An 18,499-nucleotide genomic window follows, 5' to 3' on the forward strand; every position below is an offset into this window, starting at 1 on the left:
CTTACTCAAGTGTTACTAATCCAGTAATTTACTAATTTTTTACTTTAGCATTCTACCTTTTTCTTCCCCTGAATTTCATTTAGGGGCAGGGTCTGGATTTTGGCTTTAAGCACTACACAATATTTAAAATACTCTGTAAAATCACCTGAGCATTGCCATGAATGAAGTCTCCAAAGAGAACAGCAAATCTTACAATTCTTACTGCAATTTGTTCAGTGCTTAAAACACTCAAGACTCCCCAGGAAGAGGTTATCTATACTGATGTGTTTTATAAAACTCATTAAATAACAAACTTTGCCACCACATTTCAGCGCTACCCATGTCACTAAATTAAGAGTAATCCTCCAGCATTGCAATGAAGGTAAAAGATTAAAAAAAGACAAATACACTGTCCACTAGAAAATTCATAAACGGTTCACACTTTGTGCCTTATCGTGGTCTTGCTATTTTATCCTGGGAACAGCAATTGTTTACCTTGTTTCCCCCATTGTCTCCAGTGATTACTGGAATCACATTTCCAGGGTAAACAAGGTGAAAAAAAACTCCCTCTTCCCCATTGTCCCATTTTCTGTCAGCGAGGTTTGAAGCAAAGTAGGCCTCCCAATAAGTTTTCTAATCCAGATAAGCGGGGCTAAGATATCTGACAGCTGCTTCACGCTCTTCATCATCATCTGAAACAATCAGTACGCATTAGAGAGTACTTTTCCCTTTACAAAGGTGATAATTAGATAACAAGCTGAGATTAAAGTAATTACAGTTAGACAGCTGGCAAGGCAGCACAGTCATGTTGAAATATTGTTGATACTTCAGCATCTGGTTCTAATAACAGCACAGGCTAAGAGATTTTACATTAATTACAGAACATAATTTAATATAAACATATTTAATTACAATTGATGAGCGATAAACTGTTCAAGAATGACTTAACCCCTTACACATGTCAAAATGATGGGAACTTCATATATATCTTTCTACTTTAAGAGCAGGCAAGTATGAAAGGTTAGGAATCTCCGATTTTAAGAAAACTCTGTGCCTGGAAAGGTGAATTATTGATACATTTTAAAAAATTCTAATTTAAAAACAAGCTAAAACTGCCAGCATACTACAGAATTCAAGGCTGGCTCCATTTAGGCAGAATTGCAGCTAAGCCCTAAATTGCTGTCTCCAAAATTCCACAGCAATTGCCACCCAAGCCTGAGGCATCTACAGCTCCGTGGTGCCTGTGTGGTTTTCCCAGGGATGCTCTCAATTCCTCTGATCTTATCAATGCTGGGCAGCACAGAGCCTCTGCTCCTGCCTGAGCTATGGATCCAGCTGCAAGGACCTGCTCCGAGAGTGCAAGGTGTATTTGAAAAAGTCATTGGATGAGACGCCAAACAGTTCTGGCAGTGCTGATCCTGGAAGTTGGTGGCCCTAACCATGAATTTTCTCCATCCCTCTTGCTCTGGTTCTGCTCAGCATTGTCGTTTCCTTTCTGCACCCAAGCAAATCTGTTTGGGGTTGGGAAGGGCCAAACAAGAACAGTACAGCTTAAAAAAATGTCAGCAGTGGCAGGGGAGGGTGGAAATGAGGCAAGTTTGTTGGGATTTATAAAATTAGAGGGTCCTTATAGATTGCAACAAGGTTATTTAATGTATATCTTCAGAAGGTTAGTATGATTGAGTCTCGGTGCTTTGTCTCCCATAAACGAGCCATTGTGTTAGAAAATAAGTCCCTATTGTGTTAACTACCATTACGTGTGTTTCATATGATTTCATAGAATTTTTGTCAGCATGTTTTGCTCTATGTGTGATTGGCTGAAACCTAAGCTGAGATGGCTTTATGCTACCCTGTAATGTGACATTTCCTTAGCATTCCATTTAAATCAGAGAGCTGTTAACATCCTGTTTCCATTGTCCTGAGACTGATATACTAAATAAACAGCTCATGGCACTGATTCAGATTGCCCCGTCTCTGTTTGTGTCCGTACATAGCTTACTGCAGCACAAGTTCATTCCTCTCTTGGGAAGAAAATGAAGATGGTTGCTTAAGCTACTGGAGAACATCACAAGAGGCATGGGGGATGGTTAAAGAAGCCAAATGATGGTTAAAAAGCCAAATGATGGTTAAAAAGCCAAATGATGGTTAGCAAGTGATGGGCCAGGGGCTGGGCTCAGTGATTCTGATGGGTCCCTTCCAATTCAGCATATTGTAGGAGCATGGTCTGGCCATGCAGGTGTATAAAAACATTATTGCCTTTGGGCTCCTGCCTGACTCTCCCCATGGTCAGAGAACTCCTTAAGCCTCTCCTTGCAGGAATATTTTCATGTTTGCATCCAAAAAAGCCAAAGATTGGCTCTGATCGACACCAAATATATATTTATATATATATTCAAACATAAAAATCTTCTTATATCTGGGACTTTTTCATTTGAAAGGATCAATTAAAAAAACCCACAGACAAGAGAAGCTGGGTATTCTGTGATCCTGAAGATGGCATGCAATATGAGTAATAAAAATTGAAAAAATGATGTGCACTAGCCACGTTGCATAACCCGTTAAAGTACATTTTAGGTCAAACATGTATTAGCTTTTGTTTCCATAAAGTCAGAAAGGTGAAACTAAAATGATCTCAAAAGACAGCATATGTTGTCTAAATATAATTTGTCACTTTTTTTTCAAAAGTGAAACTTTTTCTTCTCCATCTTCAAACAGGCAAGAAAGAAATCATCCTTTAGGTTGCTTCAGAAAAAAATAGAAAAAGCAGACCTAAAGCAAAGCTTCAAACATCCACAATTCTCATTATTCCCAGGCCAACCATCATTACAGTTATGCAGAAATCACAGGATATTTTTGTAGCACCTGGACCTGTGTAGTGCACAGCCCACACAGTGTTCAGACAGTTCCAGTTAGCACAGATCCTGCAGTTTGCTCACCCAGCTGTAATGTCTCTGCTGAGACTGTAAAATCACCTTTTTATGAGCCTGTTCCTCTGTTTCCCACTCAAAATAAAACAGGCATCTAGTAGATCACATAATTGTGTACAGGGCTGTTGGAAAACAAACAAGCAAATAAGTGTAGCAGGGATCCTGTGAGGTGGCATGTTACAAAAAAATCCCCTAAAACCCAAAAAACCTCACTGAAATATTACACCTGAGAGAATGCCAAGGAGGATGCTCAGGGGTTTCAGTCCCTTGATTAAAAGGTTAAATTGTATATCTCTCACAGCTACTAGATCAGCAAAGGTAATTAACATCTTTTGGAAATTGATGAGCACTTCCCATTTTTATTAAAAAGCTCCTATACAAATCCAGCCCTTTATTTCAACAAACCTCAGATAATGATAATGGATTTCTTTAAAAAAAATCACTATTATCTCTTTGCTCCAAACTTCTTTAGCAACATATATTACACTTCCCAGGGTAAAGATATATAGAAAAACTGTATCATTTGTCTGTGCTGTAAAACAAACAGCTACCATTGATGAGATGCTCAAAATAATGAGCCCTTTGGAAAAGTCAGTTTTCAATAGAATTAATTCAAGAGAAATCATGAAGAGCTTAATTTCCTCCACACCCCTTCTCTTATTTTCTAATCACTCTTTTTACACTTGTGGACAAATGAGTCATTTCACAGATGTAGATAAATGAAGGATAGTGAGTGTTACCTACTTGAACAGATTTTTACCTATTACAAATACAGTTTTTCTGTGTTTCTTCCAAAAAAAAAAAAAGAAATCATCTTAATTTTTGTCCCTTTCTGGGTGTCAGCACCATCAGTGATCTCAATAGAACAGTGACTGTAACTTGTTATCCCATCAACACAGTTCATTAAATCATTTTATTTGCAAGGCCTCCTTTCAGCCCTACAAAAAAAATTCCGAAAAATTTATAAACATTTTAAGCTTTCATAAGGTAAAATTAATCCCAAGTAAACTAGAGTTGTACTTCCATTGGTGGAAAGCAAATTAGTATAGGATAAATATTAAGTGTTTGTTTCATTATCTATTCAAGGTTTCAATTTTTGGAACTTTAAACTTAGCAATAACAAAAAAAACCCAAATGCATCAAACGTGATTTCTAGATAACACTTCTACAGAAAGATTAACTATGTGGTCTGAACAAACTGACAACTTTGAATGATAAATTTTGATGATCTGCTTTTTCTTACCCTTGGATTCTTGTCATTATGTGAATTTTGCTGTTGTGTTAAATTGTGTTAATTGTGGAAGGTCAAAACCAATTATGCTGTTGGAGTTACAGCTCCTCCTACAATCTTACTCTTCTGAACTACAGGCAGCCAAAACCAACACCAAATTCTACTTTATACATACACAGAGCAAACAGAATCTATGTTTCTGGTACACAACAATGACTCTGTGCAGATGCTCCAGCCATTCCCCAACAAGTGGGAATTTGCTCAAAGCTTGCACAGTTAGCTTCTCTCAGCAAGAACATAGAAGGAGAGGGCAGATTTCAGCCTCAAGTGGCTGATGCAGGACACACAATAATTTCTCTCAGGTTTTCTGGTGAATTTTGACTCAGGACTTAATGTTAACAACAAAAAAAAAAAAAGGCAAAAAAAATCAAAAAAGCAAATTTATTTTTTTTTTTTTTTTGCCAAAAAGCAAAATTTGCAAGTGAAGGTCAAGGAAAGATCAGCTCTGTGCTGTTAATTGTGCTTAATCTTTAAGGTCCCTTCCAACTCACACCATTCTACAGTTATATGAAAAATAAAAAGGTCTGAAAAATCAAATATAACCAAGCTTTCTTTGAAGAATTAATTTTAACTTAACTGGCAGCAGATACGTGAGCAATGACAAACTAGATGTGGCATAGACCCAAATTCTCCCTCCTGCCCTCAATTCCACCCTTGAAACAGGGCACAGGGCAATCAGCCCCTCCAACCCAATCACTGATGTCCTTCAGCAGCCCCTGCTTTCTGAACACAAATGTCTACACAAAGAAATTGGGGGTGCAGTGGTATCTCGTGGTAGATTATGACATTCTGGTAAAGGATGGTGCATGAAAAAAACAATCTGCCACACCATCTAGGTTTTATTTCCTACAGAATTTAATATCATGTGTAACAAAACAGAGACAAGGCTGATCAGGACAGGCTGGCCCCAACAAACAGTGTTTTTCTTTGTGCCACCTCCTGGCAGATAAAAGATGTTGAGAAATCCCCTTGTGGGGTAGGAAAAGGATAGGACAGGAAATCCTCTGGTTTTCAATGTGGGTCTCTGTAGCACATGAGACATCAAGAAAATGCAAAGTGTGGAAACCAGAGTTGCTCCATGACCAATGCCACTCATCCCCAACCTTCCCTCCTAAATCTTGAACAGCCAGGGGCTGCCCTGTCCCCATTGAGTGCCACAAGCCACAGACATCCTTTAACCAACCCAGACCCTGTCCTGGGTGTATCTGTAAGAGCTGGGGGCAGCCCAGTCCCACACATGATAACTCAAGTGCTCGTGGCCACGTCTCAGCAAGATCTATCACATGAAACAACACAACATAAACCAAAGGTGAAACCAAATAATTTAACTGAACCTGCTTAAAAAGTTGACATGGACATCTGAGACTCAGCAACAGATTTATTTAACTTCTAAGAGAGCAGCACCACCATCTTCTCACACTTCAGCCTATAGTGATGTCAGAACAACCTGAAACCAAGCTCACTCACCATCAGATGGGTTTAGATTCATGTCTTACACACCTGCTGGCTCACAGGCAAAACATTTCCACCACTCTCTTCTCTCTCCTCCATACACTTATTGACTTTATTCTGGCACTGTTCACCCCTGCTCTCATTCTGGCTGAGGAGGGACAACATTTGTTTTGTCATCCATCACTTCTTAGACATGATGTGCCTAACTCTTGCACACATTACCCAAAATACAGCTATTTATACAGAAAAAAAAGACAGCCACCGATTTGATCTTATACTTCTTCTTTCATACTGATCTATTTGTGTCTTCTGGTCTTGAATATTTTATTTTGTATTCTTCACCTCCTGCTATCCTCCATACAACCTCTGATTCCAGAGAGTTTAAGCATAAAGTGAAAGCCCGTTCTCAACTTGCTTCTCCCCCTCCTCTATTAAAAACAGAAAGCCTCATCCAAACAAACAAACAAACAAAGAAACCTGAAAACCACATCTGCTCCATGAAGCACTCCAGATGCAATGCCTGTTGGCCATGCTGCAATTGTTCTGTGCCACTGCTCATGCCTCAGCAGAGCCTGACGTGCTCCAGGGCAAAAATTCCTTTGTCTGGCACATCTACCTTTTGTGAATCACAGGGCACTTGGAGGCAGGTTAAACAAACAAACAAACACGCACAAAACACAAACAAACCCCCCCAAACTCAAACAAACCAGGTCATCAGGATGGATGTGAATTAAAGCCTGGGCTCTGGCAAAGAAAACTGAAAGTTTCCCCTGCACTGGAGAAGTTTCAGATAGGCAAAGGCTATTACATTCACTAAAACCAAAAAAATTGAGGGATAAGAGGTAGTGTACAAGATTTGAAGGGAGAGGAGATTGGGTTTAGATCCCAATGCCCCAAATTTTGGAGGAGTTCAACTCTCCATCAGAACCTTGCATTCTATGCTAACTCCAGTGCTTGTAGTTTCCTTGTGGGATTTTTTTTTTTTCTGTACAGAATGTACAAGTAATCAAGTCCATCTGCAAGAGAGAACTTCCATTTCATCCTTCAGCATTTCAAGCAGATTAGGACTCCAGGTGGGATTTTAAAAGAGGCAATATTTAAAAATTAGCATATTTACCATAATCATTTTCAAGCAATTTGCATCCATCTCGCAGGTGACACGCACACTAATGTCCACCCATGTGGACACATCAGTGCTCTGAAGAAAGAAAAGCTGCATGTGTCTGAAGAGCAGCAGGCAGCTTTGATAGACAAGTGCTGCAAGGGCAGTGGGGCTACCTCATAAAAAGTAGCTGAAAAGACAAGCTGGACAGTAGCACTGCATGCTAGCACAGTTTGAGCCTTTTCATTCCATTAGAGGTAAAAAACACAGCCCTCGAGAACCTAGAAATAGAGGTTGGAAAACAGATCCATGGCTTTGCTTTTTTCCCTTCCTGAGAGAATTATGCTCCACTTTTACAAAGAGAAATTCAGCGAGAAGAAGGAAGCTGAAAATGCATATTTGTTTTTGATAAATTTGTTCAGGAGCTGAAATAGTACATTTAAAAAATGTTTTATTTAATTTAATGAAAAAGTAAGCATCTTTTTGATAGGTGATAATTAACCATTATTCTGTCATAAACAGAAAAGAAAGATGTTCTTATGTAGATTTAACTGAGCATTGTGTTAATCACACTGCAGTGACTCAAAACACAAAACCAAAGTTTCTTACACAAAGTATTCCTTTTGCCAAAGAAAATACAGCCTTAGTATTCCTGAAAGCCAACTCATGACCACAGAAATAAACCTCCAACTCCGTTTTACCCAATCCATTTTGATTGAGTTGCACAGCCAGATAGAAGCTGATCAATTGTCATGACGACAATTTTAAATAATTTCCACTTATGTTGAATATTAAGGCTAAAAAACTTCTCTGCTTGTACAATTTCAGGAACTTGGCAGCAGCCCTCCATGTATCCCAATCTTTAAGTCAGATAAAATTGTATTAGCATAGTTAATATTGTTAATATAGTTAACACAGAAAAGGGAAGGGCTCAGATATACTATTGTAGGCAGTAAAGAATAATAAAGTTTAGGTATAAAGATATCCCAGGTTTCTCATATGGAAAGCTTAATTTATTTATTTTTTTAGATGCATTTTCCAAATGTTACATACCTTTCATAATGCAAAAGAAGCTGTGAAGGATTTAAATACTATACATAAGTGCCTTTGAGCGCATGCCTTAGCATGGCCAATCCTATAGAATTTATAAATTAATTATTCAAGAGCCTAATAATGGCTCCAATGCAGCAGTCATATGATTAATATCTCAGATATACCACTGTAGGCAGTGTGAAGAATAATAAAGTTTAGGCATAAAGATCTTCCAGGTCCTCATATAGATAGCTTAATTTTTATTTTTTTTTAAGATGCACTCCCCACTTTCCTCCAAGTACATGAATACAAATGCTGCATACCTTTCATAATGCAAAAGAAGCTGTGAAGGACTTAAATACTGAACATAAATGCCTTTGAGTGGGTGCACTAGCATGGCCGATTCTACAGAGTTCTATAAACTAATTTACAGTCCTTCAAGAGTCCAATAATGACTCTAATTCAGCAGTCATATGATTAATATCACCAATCCTCTACTAGACTTTATTTCCATCCTATTTAGAGAAAAATATACAAGCCAATCTGACCCAGTTCAGTCTTGCTTGAAACCTCCAGAGAATTATGCATAGATCCGTGACAAGAAACAAACCTAATTTAAAAACAGATTAACATGCAAATCTGGCTTGAATTATTCACTTTACAGCATTTATATTTTTCAAAAAAACTTGGGCAACACATAGACTGTGTTTAGAAAATGGCCTGCACATCTGCATTGCTGCATCTCAGGAACAACTACTGTAACATTTCCCATTTCCTTAAACTGAATGATGTATGAAAAATCATACAAAAATTGTGGCAGATGGATTTTTCTCCCCAAAGGTCCAACTCTAATAATGACTTTACAACTTCACTGTGCACATTGCAGTCCAGGCACTTAAAGGCAGTGGAAGGGCTCTGCACTGGGGAGGAGGTTTTCATTCTGTCAATATGTGCAATAAAAATGAGGACAAAGCCACAAAAAGGAAGTGGGGAAAGTGGTTTTAAAAGAGTCCAAAATCATGATCTCCATCAGCCTAAATAAGTCTTGGTCTGTTCAGTCTGCATGAGACACTGAACAAGTTACAGCAAAATTAAGGGGTTTGGGGATAAAAGATTATGGAGTAGGTAAAACTATTATCAACTACAGCTGTGTGAACACCCTTAAAAATTCCTACCCCTACCCAAATATCCAACAGCAAAATGTGTAATTGAAGTAAATTAATAAATAAAGTTGGTGGGGAACTGGTCTACACCAATCTGTTGGTTGCCATCACTCTTTCTACATCTTCAGCCTTGAAGGTGATTTTGGACACCAAGACTCCTAGATCTGATGTCTTAAATCCCATTTAAATCACACTGAAAATCAAGTCTTTGTGTGCGCACAAATATATTTTGGAAATATTTATTTATACACACATATCCACATTTCTCCCATGTATATATGTGTGTATACACATTCATAAGTGGCATATTTACATACATGTAAATTATACACACATACACAGAAAATTTGTATGAGAATATGGGGCAAACAAATGTGAATAAATGCTGTTTGACTGTTGGTTGTGGTCTTCTCACTGCACACCCAAAAATCAGCAGCCTGAAAGCACAATATATTTGAAACTGCAGAGAGTGACAAGATCCCAGAACCTGAGAATGGTGAATCTGACATAACGAGCACAAAACTGATGCCTGTCCCAAACCAAAATATTTTTTCAGAAAAAGTCACCTCCATTGCTTCCTCAAGGACGCAGTTAATCACATCACCCTTCATTATCTGAAATATAACCCAGTACTACAGTCCAAGCTGTGAAAATATGAAAACAGAGATGTTCTCATTGGAGCTAAAAACCTAGGCTCAATGGGCTAAAGCACCAGGAAAATAAATTTTGGTCACATAGTCCTAAGTAGGCTTTTCCAGATGGAAAACCACTGCTGAAAACCCCACACGTTACACCTTGCATGAGCAGCTCAGATCAGGGGAAACTGAACCAGGGGAAGGTTAAGGAAAATGTGCTGAGCAGCTCAGAGCTACTTTGGGCAAGTGTTCATCCACACTGTTGGATATAAACTGTTTTAAAACTGAGCTGGGCAGTGTCACTTGTGACCCTGGATGCCAACACAGCCTTGCATTTCGGTCTCCAGAGATGCCACTGCCATTTCCATTGGCTAGAAGATAATAGACTAACAATGAGCCACCATGAGCAATTAGGGTGGCTTTTGCATTGTACAGGAGCCAAGTTTAGCACACCCAGTACAACCAGTGAAAGGCTTCTCTAGAGCTGATCTGACTGCTCACAGAATATAAGGTGGCTATGTGAAACTGGATCAAACCCCTGTGGTGCTGTGAGGGTCCCCAGGACGAGGTGAGAGATGAGAATCTGACTCCAAAGTTCTCAGAAAGCTGATTTATTATTATCTTTTATATTATATATTTATTTTACATTATATAATATATATAAATATTTTATATTCTATATTTTATATTATAGTCTATACTATGTTCTAGTCTATATTATAATTTATATTATATATTATATAATATACAAAATATACAGTATAATATATATAAATAAAATATATAGAATTATAAAATTAGTGCATAAATATGCAAATATAAACTATTAAATATAATATATAAAATATATATTATATTTATATATTATATTTTCCTCTTATATTTTTATATTATATAATATTATATACTAAAACTATACTAAAGAAAAAGAAAGAATACATCAGAAAGCTAAAAAAGAATAAGGAAAGCTTGTGACTGACTCCACAGAGTCCAACAGAGCTGGCTGTGATTGACCATTAATTAAAAACAATTCACATATTTGGATAAACAATCTCCAAACCACATTCCAGAGCAGCAGAACACGGAGAAGCTGAGGCTTCTCATCTTCCCAGGAGAAGAAATCCTGGCAAAGGGATTTTTCAGAAAATATCACAGTGACAAACCCCATCACTCATCTTTCCAAGCAGTGCATTGTACCAAAAGACTGACGACCAAGTGGCATTTTTTGGAAATAGTCAAACTTCAAATTCTTTGTATTTCATTTTCTCGGTCAACTTCTAACTATGCATCAGCATCACCACAGTGAGCCTTGCTGAAGTGAAAGAGAGTAGAGGTTTGCTTTAAACCCGTTTGTTGCCGAGATGAAGCAGTAGATTTAGGACGGAATGTTCTCATGGAGATGTTGGACCAGGGGAAAGGCACAGGAGCATTGGGAGTGTGTTACAAGGCTTGCAAGGGATTTTCAGGGTGAAGAGAGAGACGAGAATGTTGACTTCATGTTCAGAAGGCTTGATTTATCATTTTATGATATATATTACATTATTACTACACTAAAAAGAAATAGAGAGAAAGTTCTCAGAAGCTTGCCAAGCTAAGAATGGAAAAGGAATGAATAACAAGTTCTGTGTCCAGGCAGAAAGTGAGAACAGCTCTGCCGTAAGTGGTCAGCAAATCCAAACATTCACCCGAGGCCGATCACGGATCCACCTGTTGCATTCCACAGCAGCAGAAGACCATTGTTTACATTTTGTTGCTGAGGCCACAGCTTCTCAGAAGAAGGAAAAATCCTAAAGAAAGGATTTTTATGAAAAGATGTCTGCGATAGGAGTGTCCTTGTCCCTGAAGCTGTGCTTTGGGAGCCTGGGAGCACAGCCTGGCAGCCCACAGGGACCCAGGCAGGGCTGCACTGCAAGCTGCCAGGAAAAACAGGGATCTGCAGCATCCCATGGGAGCTGCATCCCTGCCCCAGAGCACAGAGGGACTCGCTGCAGGGCTGTGAGCAGCCCCTGGGTATTCCATGTTGAGCTGTCAGCAATCCCCCAGGTGTCAAACCCTCCTGTGGGGCAGCCTCACGTGTTTCTGACAGACCAGTGCAGCCCCAGAACAGAAACTGAGGTTCCGAGCATCAACAGTGCCACACACACACAAAAAAAAAAAGTTCACAGCTCTGATAAATGCCACTGCAGGCACGCAAATCCAAATAGATTATAATTACTTATTTTGTTAAGTTTAGTGTTGTGAAATCAGGAACAGTTAAGAGTACAGATGATTTCCAAAGATAGGTCTACCAGTAGCCCACATGTTTTTCTTAAGTCCTTCTTTAAATATTAGCAGCATCTGTTTCCAAAATGGTAATACCTACACTAAAATATTAATTATCTGCATAGACTTAAGCCACATACTCACTAATTTATCTGCTAGAACAATTACACATCTAATACCTTGATTAGTCCAGTGAAATGAGTTCCAAGTTAAAGACTGAAATTCTTGATCTTTTCTGAAATATACAAAGCCAAAATGGAATGTCCTATTAATATTCAAAGGCAGCTACTAGTAAAAGTCAGATAGTTCAAAGTTAAGTGGAATGATCTGCTGTCCCTAAGCACTGATCCACATATTCCCAGCAACATCTAAGAACCTATCTGTTCTAACCTCCACTGAGCAGTATTGTTGCTAATTGAACATGGAGAGTGGGTTTGTTCCATCAGATGTGTTCCTTTCTTCTAAGAACACCCTATGGAATATCAAATGTACTAAATATAGCTGTCAACATTAAAAGCCTGCAACTGGAAAGTGCTATTAAAGAGCTAAGTGTACTTCACTTGGCATTATAAAGCCAAAGCCCTCTTTAAAGATACATCATGTTATTAGAGACTATTCACATTAATGCAAAAATCATCATTCTTAATATATTTTACAAGGCACGTCTAGGCCACTTCCAGGCTCAAGAGTTGCTCAATTTCTCCCACATTTACTGGTAATTACATGGGTGAATCAATAGTGTTTCAAGGAGGACAAAGAGGGAGATGTAGCAGATCCATTCTCTGTGTCCAGGTAAAGCTCCAAAAGCAGAAATGATACAATATCTGTAAATGGTACAACTTCTTACTCTACTGCATTTACCACTGCAGTGTCAAGGTGCTATACATTTTCAAATTCTTACAGGTTTTTTGGGAAACACTGAGAAATTCCTGGGAAAGCTTCTGCTAACTATGAGAGGGTATTTGCCTTCCTCAGTGTAAATATACAGAATTCATGGTGGCAAGGAAACAATGCAGAAATGGAAGCACAAGAGAATCTAGAAATAACTAAACCCAAGGAACATTTTGCTAAAATCACAAACAAAATATGTATATTTTATACATATAGCAAAATTACTTTCAGAGGATCCTTTGCTTCTACTCCATCCTAATTAACAGCACCCCAGAGGAACTGTTTGAGAGCAAAAATCCAAGTGCAGCTGGTACTCTGGTCTCTGTCAGAGAAGGCTCAGAAACGTGGTGGAGGCTTTATTCATTTAAAAATATTGTAGTTAAGCACCCTAGTAAATGTAATAACATAGAATAGTTCAGGTAAGTGACAGTCATTTAGCACAAGCCCTACTGCACATCCCTCTGTTGGTCCTAAAACATGCAAGGCTCATTTCAAAGGCACGATTTCAAGCAACATGTTGTTGTTAAGTGTGGCAAACAACTTGTGCATCTCCCTTCCATGTCCCTTCACTGCCCCTTCCCTTCCAGTTGGTGGGAATTCATAGAATTTCAACCATTTTATTTCTACCCTACATAATGCATTGAGACCACTTATTCTAAAATTGACTCTGATTAAACACAAATTTCCTTCCAGACAATCCCACCCAGAACTTTGTCATGAACAACAGGCAGTCTTCTCTTAAATATTAAACACAGCTACTCAAATTAGAGAGTAGAATTAGCACCAGTATAAAACAACGGTCTATAAATTTAAATACAGGCTGCATAATCCTGAGGAGTCTCAATTCCAACAAGCCAGATAGATAAATAAATTACTAGATCACTTATTACAAATCAGTAACAAGTGCCTCTCAGAAAATAATATTTTCCTTTCTATACAAATTTGGTCAGTTTAAAATACCATGAGCACCACAGAATACTCATGTCCTTCCTAGAGTTCAGAATATTGTTTGGTAGAGCACTAATAAAAAAATCAACTAATTCTGGCCTTTACCATAGTAACAGAAACATTCATGTTAATAATGTCAGCATGGTCTAAAAGTAAAAACACATCCATAGCAAAACACAGGAAACTGATGGAAGGAAAACTAATATTTTTTTTCTCTAGATAAAGCCTGTGTATTATTCATGCCTGAAGTTAAACACCAATATTGTTCTTTCAACCAAGACTGATCCAAGAAAATACAAATAGTAATAATAATAATGAATTGATTTGCAGGAATGAACAAGCACTACAAAAGCATAAACTACCAGCCAGAGAAGATTTCTGCATTGTTTACTCCGCAGAGCACACATTATCACAGCCAAACCCCATAGGCCTTCTTTTTGTCAAAGTTCCCACCAAGTTCAGAAGCCATTTTTCCTACTTTTTCCCCCTGCAGGAAAGATAAATGCAATCTTTTTGTGACACACAGCAGCACCCTCTCATGTAGCTCATCCTCTCTTCATTATTGCAGGCTACAGGAGAGCGGCGACTTTTGTGTGCCTGGGATTTTCCCATTGCAAGCACTCGCTGAGGAACAGTCAAACTCTGATTAGACATTACAAAACCTTCTCAGAAGGCTTTCTGAACCACAGCCAGCAGGATTCCCTGCAGCATTAAGGCCAGTCTTGCTCCCACTACAGTCTGTGGGACTTTTGCCAAGGATGTAAGTGGCATTATGACTGGTCTCCAGCAGCAGATATTACCCATCACTCTCAAGACTTGATTAAAGACCTACCCACCTGCAAATATCTAATAAATAAAGAGCTTAATTGCATAATTAATTACAAGGGCTTTTAATCCACAATAGACAACACCATAGGTTTTAGGTAGCCTACATAAAGCAAACTATTCATTAGATCAGTATTTGCTTGATACCGGCTTGCAGGAAGATTGCAGAAGGATTCATTCAAAGGATACACATTTTCAAGAGCCAGAGAACACAACAGGAAGAAATAAAATAAAGTGAAATCAAAAGAATACCACTGCAGCCTGGACCTACAGGCAGAAATAATTTCCTACTCTGTACACAGCCTTCCAGCAAAGGTTTTTTCTAACAATATATGCACGATGGGCAGGGGTTTTGAATAGCAAGTGCAGTGCTGCTACTAGACTTTTTTTTTTTTTTCCAAGGCACCAGGCAGAGATGTAGCAGTGTACACAAGTGGGGTGTAAAGTCAATGGGATTACATTTTCCTAATTATTTTCTGCTTGAGGTTTACATCACATACACAAAACGAGATCAGCCGGGACTTGCCTCTCTAACAAATCACTCAGACTTAAACATTGCTCAGATAAACAAAAGGGGAGGGGTGGGGGAGGCAAGGCTGAGAAAAGGCAGAGGAGTGCTTCTTCAGCCACAGTTGCAAGGAACAAAAACCTGGAGGGGGAAAAAAGCTGTTGGACCGCCACCAAATCTCCCCCCACTAGAGACAAGAGCCCATCTGCTGAGCTCTGCAACTTAGCTTTAACTACCATTCAGCTCGAGTCTCTGCAGAGATCAATCTGCAGAGCTGGCAGATGGACCCCTGCTTCCCTGAGTCGCTGTGTTATTTGTTTAATAAATTTAATTAATATCCATACTGCACTGGATTGCTCCCAGAAAGGGGGCTGCAGCTCTCGCTTTCCCCGATAGCAACATGATGAGTGATTTCCCAGAAAAGACCAGATAACAGTACCCCCAGGCCACTGAAAAATTAAAAGTGCCATGTGCTTGCATTACTTCTCATGTATTAATTTTTTGCACTGCACTAATTTGTTCTTGAAGCCTTTTTTTAACTTTATAAAAGTATGGGGTTTTTGAGGGAGTCATAATTGATTTTGGTTTGGATCAGTTACAAAATTAATTGGAAAGGAAAAAAAAGCATCAAATCTAATTGGATTTCCAAAAATTTTATCCATTTGCAAGAAAGAAACAAATTGTTAATGAGGGTGTCTCCTCAGGCAATATATATTGTCACAGTTTTTGCCAACAAGTTATAGGCAGTCAGGGTCATGTTGGACATGCTTTGGAGCACACTTATTTTAACCAATAAAGACATATTCAGCCCACATAAAATGATTTTTAAAAGTATGAAGGATGAAAGAAAATAAAACTACTAACAAATTTTTACAGCAAAAAGCATGACAAAACACATGCTACGGTATTCCAGCAGCAAGAGGAAGCATAAAACATGCACAAATTATGAGCTTCTGTATGAGGCTGGTTTGGGATTGTGAGTGGGGCAGGTTAAGCAGCAATAGGACACAGACCCAAAGAGGCATTTAGCATCTTTAGTTAACCACTGCTCTCTGGCAGAGATCTCTTCCTGGCAGTCCATCCCTGCATTTTAACTTTTTACACCCCTTGGAAAAGCCTTATTTCTTCAAATTATGAGGTTCTGTATGAGGCTGGTTTGGGATTGTGAGTGGAGCAGGTTGAGCAGCAATAGGACACAGACCCAAAGAGACATTTAGCATCTTTGGTTAACCACTGCTCTCTGGCAGAGCTCTCTTCCTGGTAGTCTATCCCTGCATTTTAACCTTTAATACCACTGGAAAAGGTCACCATTTTTATAGTGAATGGCAGTGAATACAGAGAATATCTCACCTTACCTTCAGAAAGCCACACAGCCACCACAGCAGTGACCATGGGTGTTCTGTGACTTCCCAAGCCAGCAGTGAGAAACGTCAGGGAAAGAGAGCTGGCTCACCTCAGTGCTGTCCAAAATGCAATTACCTTCCACCTGCAGAGTGAAACCCACTTGTTGGGAGAGGATCCAGGAAGGCAGCCCTGCATGGGAGGGGGAACAAGTGAAAATCCCCGCTAAACCCAGCTGAAGACCCCTCTGTGAGCTCTGGAGGTGCAGCTGCAGCTCCCAGAGAAGGGGAGGCAGGGCCACCCACAGGACACAGAGCTTGGCAGTGTCCCCATCCCAAAAACAAAACAAGAGGTGTTAGGGAATTAGAACTGCTCCAAGGATAAGTTTGGGGAATTCTTCTCCTTACAGACCTCACTGAGAGTTTCAAAGAGGTGTTTAACAGAAAAATAACTTGTACAGCTCAAAAAAGGTTGGCACATGTATCCATAGATTTATTTATTTTTGCAGTGCTGAGTTCTGAAAGAAATTCTGTTTCCTCCTGTGTATAAAATCCTAAGAATCTTTTCTCTCTTACCTCTAACTTTGCAAAAAATTCACAAAGTCAAATGACAAGCAAGCGACTGGCTACCAAATACTTACACAGTTTATAGTGTGTATTACACACTATAATACGAGATTCATTACAATCTTGTAATTTTTATAAAACTGTCATTTATCAATCCTGTCCTGCAAGCAGGGAAGCTGAGAGGGCAACTTGCCACAGTCACCTCCTCCTCAAGGTACAGTCAAGAGTAGAGCCCTCATTGACTCACTCGTAAGTAAGCAGTTGGAGAGTCTTGAATATAGTGAAAATCAACAATAAGGCAGGATTTTTCAACAGAGAGATGGAAAGCAGAAAGCACTACAGAGCAAGCCATCAACAGGGTATATTCTACTGATTTCATGAACTCCAACCAGTTTTTTTCTCGCACACAGCATTACAGCACTCAAAGCAACAGCCACTCTCACCCAGGGCAGGTTTAACAGCGGTTAAACCACTGCTGGACTGAACCACTGTGGTTCCTCCCTGGAACCACCAAGGAAATTGCAATCCAAACCTTCTACCCCTCCAAAAGCACAGTGCAATGCAAACCCCTTGCCCCCCAAAATCACAGTGCAATGCAAACCCCTGTCCTCCAAAATCACAGTGCAATCCAAACCCCCTGCCCCAAAAGCACAGTGCAATGCAAACCCCCTGCCCTCCAAAAGCACAGTGCAATGCAAACCCCTGCCCTCCAAAATCACAGTGCAATGCAAACCCCCTGCCCCAAAAGCACAGTGCAATGCAAACCCCCTGCCCTCCAAAAGCACAGTGCAATGCAAACCCCCTGCCCTCCAAAAGCACAGTGCAATCCAAACCCCCTGCCCTCCAAAAGCACAGTGCAATCCAAACCCCCTGCCCTCCAAAAGCACAGTGCAATCCAAACCCCCTGCCCCAAAAGCAAAGTGCAATGCAAACCCCCTGGCCTAAAAGCACAGTGCAATGCAAACCCCCTGCCCTCCAAAAGCACAGTGCAATGCAAACCCCCTGCCCCCAAAAGCACAGTGCAATCCAAACCCCCTGCCCCTCCACAGCCTGTCCTTTGTGCAGGGCACCCCAGAGCCCCTCTGGCAGGAGGAGCTGGGGGGCTGCAGCCCCTGGGTAAGGGTCTCCCCAATTCCCAGAGGCTCTGAATGCCTCCCCACTTGTGACCTGGCTTGCAAGACAAGTTTCCAGCTCTGTTCCCCACTGCCTTGGCAACCTCATTTCCTCACTATGATTCAGTTTTGTTTGCCAAAGGGAGGCTTGGTCATTTGTTCTCTCATCATACTGAGCTGCCTGGATATGATTAACTTCTTTTTTTTTAAGCCTCATTTCTCCCTCCATAACGTTTTTGGGAAATTGTTATTTATCATCCTCTAAAGCTGAAATGAAAAATGTATTGGATGATTTAAATATTTCATTTCCCAAAAAAAAAAAAATTAGAAAAGGTTTTTAAACACTGCAATGAAAAGGGGAAGAAGAAAACTTTCTGTTTGATAGAAAATTCTGATTGTCACCATATGACTTTTCTTTTGGGAGGGGTAGGAACCTTATGGAGAGAAATTTACATTGTTTTGGTT

At 39.5% G+C, this 18,499-nt stretch overlaps 1 long non-coding RNA gene across 1 annotated transcript in view; it reads right to left on the reverse strand.

The window, feature by feature from the left end:
- LOC135449105 (uncharacterized) overlaps positions 1-18,499 on the reverse strand; it is a 101,906-nt gene that overhangs the window by 49,872 nt on the left and 33,535 nt on the right. The window contains exons 2-3 of the long non-coding RNA XR_010440645.1: positions 16,371-16,548; positions 475-671 (exon numbers count right to left, since the gene is read on the reverse strand). This is a non-coding gene — a long non-coding RNA (uncharacterized LOC135449105). The remainder of the gene's footprint in view (positions 1-474; positions 672-16,370; positions 16,549-18,499) is intronic.

The sequence above is a fragment of the Zonotrichia leucophrys genome, chromosome 5 (assembly GCF_028769735.1).
Source record: "Zonotrichia leucophrys gambelii isolate GWCS_2022_RI chromosome 5, RI_Zleu_2.0, whole genome shotgun sequence".
NCBI classification, from domain to species: Eukaryota; Metazoa; Chordata; class Aves; order Passeriformes; family Passerellidae; genus Zonotrichia; species Zonotrichia leucophrys.